Genomic DNA, 7,526 nt, shown 5'->3' with positions numbered 1-7,526 from the left:
AGACGCCACCACATATATCTGCGGTATACTGTACGCAATTGTAAAATAAAAAAAAAAAAAAATCCTCATAAAACTTTATAAACACACAAAAATTTCAGTGTTTGTTGCTGATTTTGATTTGCTGAGTGGGTCAGCGTGGATGAGTGGCTGAAAGAGAAGGACAGGACGGGGAGGAGATAAGAAAGAGAACACGCCGAGATTAATGAACGGACAGAAGTTTGCAACACTGTCACTCCACAAACGCACAAGAAGAACCCACAAAGATGTCGGAGAAAGAAACAAAGAGAACCTGAGAGGATTTATGTTTGAACAGGCAGACAGCCCGCTGTGTCCGTCTGCTTTGTTGGGGAAACATCTCTCGCTGTTGTTGCCCATTGCCATGACCTTTTACCTATCCAAAACACCCAAACTACACCAACAATGTACCTTTAGCTAGCTTCCAGTCTCCATCAACCACTGTTGTGAAGCACAAAGACTCCATGATGCTGCCTGGAGCGGGAGAAATCTGATGGGGCAGAAAATATGAATCATCACTAAATCTTAGTGGCCCCCAAAAGATAAGAGGGAAGATGGAGGGGCGGTCGGTAGCGTGTGGGGTTAAGCGGCCGCCCCGTGTTGGAGGCTACAGTCCTGCTTTAAAAATCTTTAAAAAAAAAAAAAACTATAAGAAGATGGAAGCTGGATATCCTCGCTTCAGGCACGGCCAATCAACACACCTGTCCGGAGTGAAACAGCCTGTACCTGCAAAGAGGGATCTAACATCATGAACACTACACCAACAAGTGCACAACTCACAAAATCATTGCATGATTTTTCTTTTGGTGTTGCTCAGCAACCATTCCAAAGAATGAATTGCTTGGCAGAATAAGATCTTGTTATCAATAAATGTTTGCTGTATATATTATTTTTCAGTATGCAATTTAATTTATGCATATAGGTATACAGTGATTCAGCTCCACTTTTATATCACTCATGGGGTTTTTGCTTAAATACTTTGGTATTTGTGTATATACTTACTCTTGTGAAGCTTTATGGAAGTTCAATACTAAATTGAACTTCCATAAAAACTGTTATCACCCAGAGCTCACAACTCACAGGAGGTGTTGGCCATGTGACAATGACATCTGATAATTTGTTATGAAGATCACTTACTCAGGGGATGACTTTGGTGCGTGTGCCAGTCAGTCACATTCAGAATAGCTGCAGTCACTACTCCCAAGAGTAATGACAGCGCCGACGTCACCAACATCGGGAAGCAGGGCAGAGAGGAAGAGGGGAGGGTGGATGGGGGGGGGTGGGTGAGGGCGAATCGAGGTTCCCTCACCAGAGCTCAGATTAGATCAGAGGACACTCCAATTATGAAGAGGCTTTGGGGCACACGTCTGCCAGCCCGGGTGAATTAATCTTCCGGCTGAATCGCACGAGCTGCTGTTGCAGTGTGATGAAGGGGCCTTTTGCTTATGCAGTGCTCTTTCCGGGGCTTGTTTGTGCACAACTTGATTAACACAATTTCTAGTGAGTGAGTGAATTCCCTGCACTCTCAACCGAAGCAACTGGGACCCCCCCCCCACCAAAAAAAACCCCACGTCCCCTAAAAAAATCCAACGATCCGCTTTGAATCGCAAATTTAGAGAACGGTTCTTTCTCGTGCATGACCAACCACCTACAACTCATTGTTTTTTATTAAATGGACGTGGTTTTTATGCAAAAAATGTGGCGACAATCAAGTGTGACAGTAATGCTGAATTAGGAGCCAGATGTTAAAAACATCTGCCCTATTTTTTGGGTCTGGAAACGCCCACAGCCAACCGAGCAGGGAATAGTTCTCGATCAAACTAATAGACTGAAAATACATTTCCTGCAAGTAGTTTTTCACACTGATAAACAAGTCATGTTCCTCTCCTTTATTAGCGGTATATGTAGGGCTATACTATGTTTAGCATGCTGCCTATTACGCAGGGATCATTGCAGAATGTGCCACTGTTTTGGATGCGATTATATTTGTTTGTGTAATGAAGCCATCTGCTTTCCATTCTCTCTGTACAATTCCATTAATTAGTGCCACAGTTGATATTAGAAAGACATATTGAGAGATTGCGGGAGGGAAGTCTGGAGAGACGACGGGATGACAGAGGGAGGGAGGGAGAGGGTGGTGGGCAGAGGTAGAGCAGGCAGAGAAGAAGAGAGAGAGAAAAGAAAAGAGAAAGGAATAAGCATGGCTGGAAGTGATTGCAAATGCAGATGGTATGAAGCTAAGGCAGATGGCGTGTCAGATTGATTATTGTCGCCAGCGCTGCGTGATAGTACAAGGCGAACACCGAGCTCTCCCCTCATTTCAGATGACCCAGAGTGATAGAGCGTGTCGGCTTTCCGGTTAATCTCGACGTCATTCAAGCTGGTTTTCGAACTATTTCGAATCGCCCACGTGGGCCAGGCCCGTCCGTTCTTTACAAGCCGATTACACCTGTAAATAAATACACTTGTGATTATGCAGTGGACAGGTGGGATGTTTGCAGCGGCGACAGCGGTGGCGGAGGAGGATTTTTTTTGCCCGCCACGGTGCTTTAGCGCTATCTCGCCCGCAGCAGAGGGAGCATTCTCTCCGGCCTCCATCATTTCGTACGGGTGGCATTTCAGCTGACCCGCCTGGGAACAAAAGCAGCTTATGGCTCCGTCTCAGCACCAGTGTGAAATATCAAGCGCCAAATGACATCTGACCATACGCGCGATGTAAGTGGCCTGTATGTGCCATGATATGAGACTGCTATCCAGTCGAATTTCTGTGTTTCATGCGGAGGATGGTGCACGGCAGACATCCGAACTGTACAGATGTTACTGTCACGGGGGAGAGGCCTTCATTAGGGGGCTGCTGTGATTAGTCAGTGTTACTGACAGTTTAACGTCATTAAATTGTTGTTAAGTCTCTGTTGATTGGTCAAACCGACTAATCCATTTGAATTCTGAACATGGCAGGAGAAGAAAGCAGATGTGTGAGTACAGGCAGACACTGTCTTGGCCTTTTAGTCTGATCTGAAAACAAGAAAGGACCGTTGTCGGGACTAATGATTATATTATATTCAAGTCAAGGAAAAAAGACTCAAACCCTGACCCAGCCTGACCCTCACCACTAAGATTCTTCTTGCTCGGAGACTCATGTGATCATCTATGAACCTAACCACTAAGATATTTAGATATATTTTTGATAGTAATTTCTTTACTAACCGCCAACACACCAATTACCTATCACACACCTGTTTCTTTTTAGAACCAATAATGCAATAGCCATCATGTTTAATACACCAACACCAAGGATTTTATACATACATATATTATGTATATATTATAATTATATATATATAAAGAAGTCCATAGAACTCCCTTTTCACTCTCATTTTCAGATCATATTTAATTATTAGTCACTTGGGCTTTATTGTCTCATCCCATAGGGATACAATAACAAGTCCCTTATGTCTTTTTTCTTTATTTATATTTCAGAATGTGTGTATCAAATGATGATGATGATGATGATGAGCTGTTGTTCTGGAGTTGTTTTCCTGGGAAATAAAAGGCCTAAACATGGTTCTTTTAGAGCTATAAATTAAATGCTGAAATTCCACTGTGGTCATTAATGCATTAATGGGTTAAAGGAACATTTCTGTCACAGTTGACAGTTCCCCTCTGTATTTTGTATCTGGAACCTGAACCTGACCCCTGAACTTTGCACTCAAACGTGTAACCTTGCCATTTTTAACATCTGCCTGATATATTTTTTGGGGTTTCCTGCCTGCCTCTGGATTTGTTTGCCTGTTTGGACTGGCCTTCTGGTTCTGACCCTTGTATCAGACACATTTCAGAAGCCAATTGCAAAGCTTTCTATTTTCTGTTTTCATTTAAATGCATTTTTAAACTGCACGGAAAACTATTTTAACTGATCTTTTTCAGACTGAGCATTTTCATTTCAAAGAAGAGTTCATTATGGCAGGAAGCAGAGAAGGATAGAGGAAAGGAGACAAGTGTAAATCAGTGTTTCTTGTGTTATATTCAGTCATGCAGCATATTTTCAGACTGGATTGAGGTAAAAGCTACAAATTGAAATGTGTGGCCACCATTTTAGATTTTCTTCAACATTACACCTAAACTGAATTGTGCAACTGAGTTGAATTGCTTCTGTTTTTCCAACAGAAAGGGTCTAATACGGGGGTCGAACATTTGAATGTTACCTTGTGCACAATGCATACTGGTACATGTAGGCACTATATTGTACAAGAGGGGCATGATGGTTTCATTGTCCATGTGATCAAGTCTTGTAGAGGCAAATGCAGATTTGTCAGTTTTCTTTTAGACAAAACAAACAAGATGAGTCAAACCTTTACTTTACTTTCATAACTTCTTTACTGCTACATTTGATGCTGAACAAAGTCTAAATAAAATGCTAGGAAACTTTTCTTCTAAAACACAAAGATGGAAGAAAAAAACTCTTTGTCTCTCGTTGATCAGCGTGTCTGCAGACACCTAAACCACCAGAGAAAATAAGCACTATACCTTTATATTTGTTTTTTCATATAGAATTCTCTTGGCGAATAAACTTGACTCTGTTATTAGCTCAGGGCTGCTGATTGGGGATGCCACGTGCGTCTCCTCCCTTATCACCTCGCCTCCTCAGTCTCTCTAGCAAAGGCAGTAATCAAAAGAGCAGCAGACTACAGTGCCGTGTCCCCGGGGGACACTCACTGACTGGCTTCTCTGTCATCAACAGTGTGCCAGTGTTGGTTTCCTTTTATTTAACCCATTACTGTGTGTGGAACAAAGACATGTTAGTTCCCAAGGTAGTCGTTCACACACAAAGTGTGTGTGTGTACACAAAGGGAGCGCAACAAATGGGCCTCAAAGTATTAGAACTGACACACTATCATGCTAATTAACATAGCACGAGGTTTGGAGACTACATTATGTTTGAAATTTACCCTTCAAGTGCAGAAGTTTCTGTATTGATCATTTTTTAGCTTGTATACAAAGCCAAACTTCTGAAATGTTAGAAAAGACAATAGAATCATAGCAACATGTTCACTTGTGTCTTCTCTCATCAAACAGAGATTATCATGTTATTGGAGTGGCAGTAGCTCCGTCTGTAGGAACATGACTGGTCCAGCTCAGACCAGACTGTGGACTGGTAGGTGAAGAGGTGCCAATTTCACCTATTGGGCACTGCTGAGGGACTCCTGAGCAAGGCACAAAACCCCTAACTGCTCCCAGGCACTGCTACATGGCAGCTCCACTATCTCTCCACATTTACATGTTTATAGGCCCTTTGCATGTGTGTGTGGTTGTATTTCAGGCTTGAGTGAAAGTAAATCTTCTCTGTCTCTGCAGCCTCTGCGGAGTTTCTTTTGTACGTCCTGTCCATGCTTTGACTGCATGTCAATCACACACATGGCTCATTATTTTACAGTTTTGAACATAAACATTTAATTTGACGGTCATGAAACATTTTATTATGAAATGATAAGCTGTATTTTGACTTTAAACATCATCTTAAGTAAGGATGAGCTGTATTAACGGTCATCGACAGAGCACCCGAGGAAATCTGTTTGTCTCTCCTCACACTGTGTAGTGTGTGATACTTGAAATTGGGTCCCAGGGTAAGCACGAATTCAATAAAGAACTGTCTGTCTCTCTTTAACTGCAGGATGAAGGTTAGGAGATTTTATAGTATTCGTCAATTTTATTTCTGCTTAATGTTTTCTCTGAGGTATGAATGCAATTCACACCTGATCCAGACCTGTCAATTCAAGTACAGTCTGCATTTCTTCACAAGAAAAAAAAATGAATTTGACTGAAAAAAAAAAAATCTGAATCAGAAGGAATTTAGAGTTTAAATATAATGCCGAAATGATACAAATAAAATAAACTAATGTAAGAAATAATGACCATTACTTTACTGGCATTGCCTGGCTCATGCAGGTCTCTGCGTCTCTGTCCAGTATCATCCTCTGTTGAAACACCAGGCTTTAATCCTCTATAACATCTCTGCAACTGTCACATGACCTCTCTTACTCGTTTTTTAGTGTCTAACGTAATGTCAGAGCATTTTCTCTTTTCTCTCTGTCTGTGACAGTTCAGCTATACTCTGGTCACACGTTGCTGGCAGCTGGACTACTAATGTTTTCTAATTGTTTCAGGTCTCTGAACTTGACCAGTAACACTGCTGAAGCTGCTGTTATTTTCTGACGCGCTGGTTTCTGACAGCAGGACTTGAAGCTCCGCACTTTGACATTCTACTTTTTCCTCTTTGGTAACATTTTAGTGAATTAAATATATCCACACATGAAGCAGAATGGCCACCCTACGACTTTGAAAGAAAATATGCTCCTCCAGTTTGTCCAGTCAACAGACTTTGGTGAATCTGACTTGGAACAAAAATATGAAAATATACTTTTGGCTCTTGAAGGGGGATCCTGAACACTTTTTTAGTCATTCTGTGCTCACATTTACTGACTTATTCTCAATACAGCTGATTTTAATCATCTGTATTTATGGATGCTCCATACCATCCATCATTTTGTTTTTAGAAAAAAATTCTCTCATGAATTACATACGTGTACCAGATACAATTTGGAATGCGTATTAATTAGATCTCTATTCTGTTTGCAAAAAGAGACAGCTCTAAAAAAAAAATATGCTCATAGCACAAATCAATTCTTTTATTTGCTCAACACAGTGTACATTTCATAACAGGGTAATTAATTCCCTTGGAATTATAATAACAAAGAAACATCTTATTTGGAAGCCACATGTTAGTTACTTAAGATTTTAAGACAATTTAAATATCTATTGTGTAATACAAATAGAGAGAAAGAGCATTGTGGCTATGCTCTTTTTCTCTTATGAGTTGGAGTGTACCATTTACAGATTTCACTTGCATACTGTTCATCTGACTGGGGCATGCTGGCTGTCCCTTCTAAATTCTATGCCCAGATTGTTGGTTTCTCCCCTCCCTCACTTGGGAGGCATCCCTGGCGTCCATTCAGGCTCTTGTCACCTCCCATGAGGTGCTTTCCATTGAGCTAATTCTGTTCTTTCCCTTCGTTCCTTGCTTGTCCAAACCCCCTAAAACCTGTGATGTGGAAATTGATCAAGATCCAGCGTCATCAAGGATGTTCCAATCCCCTAAATGCAACGAGGAGGGAAGAGAGAGAAGCCACAGATAGCATCACCCCTTTGAATCCAGCTGACCTGGAACCTGATTGTGCAGAAATCTTAATTTTATGTTAAAAATTTGCACTTCCTATCTACGGAATCAAAGAAAATAATAAAATAAAATAATTTCTCTGCATTGTATTTGGTTTATTTGATGTTTGGCATTGTGTTCCCCTCTAAAGAATGCCTTGGAACAAGCAACAGTCAAACTGTACAACAAATATGTCAAATTATTATGATAATATGTTTTCTTACCCTTTTTTTCCACCAGACTATTAGTGATGACAAAAACATCAGAAAACAAATTGCACTCTGCACAGCAGCCTGAC

This window comes from Larimichthys crocea, chromosome XXIII, assembly GCF_000972845.2.
Source record: "Larimichthys crocea isolate SSNF chromosome XXIII, L_crocea_2.0, whole genome shotgun sequence".
NCBI classification, from domain to species: domain Eukaryota; kingdom Metazoa; phylum Chordata; class Actinopteri; family Sciaenidae; genus Larimichthys; species Larimichthys crocea.
This window is presented reverse-complemented; position numbering follows the sequence as displayed.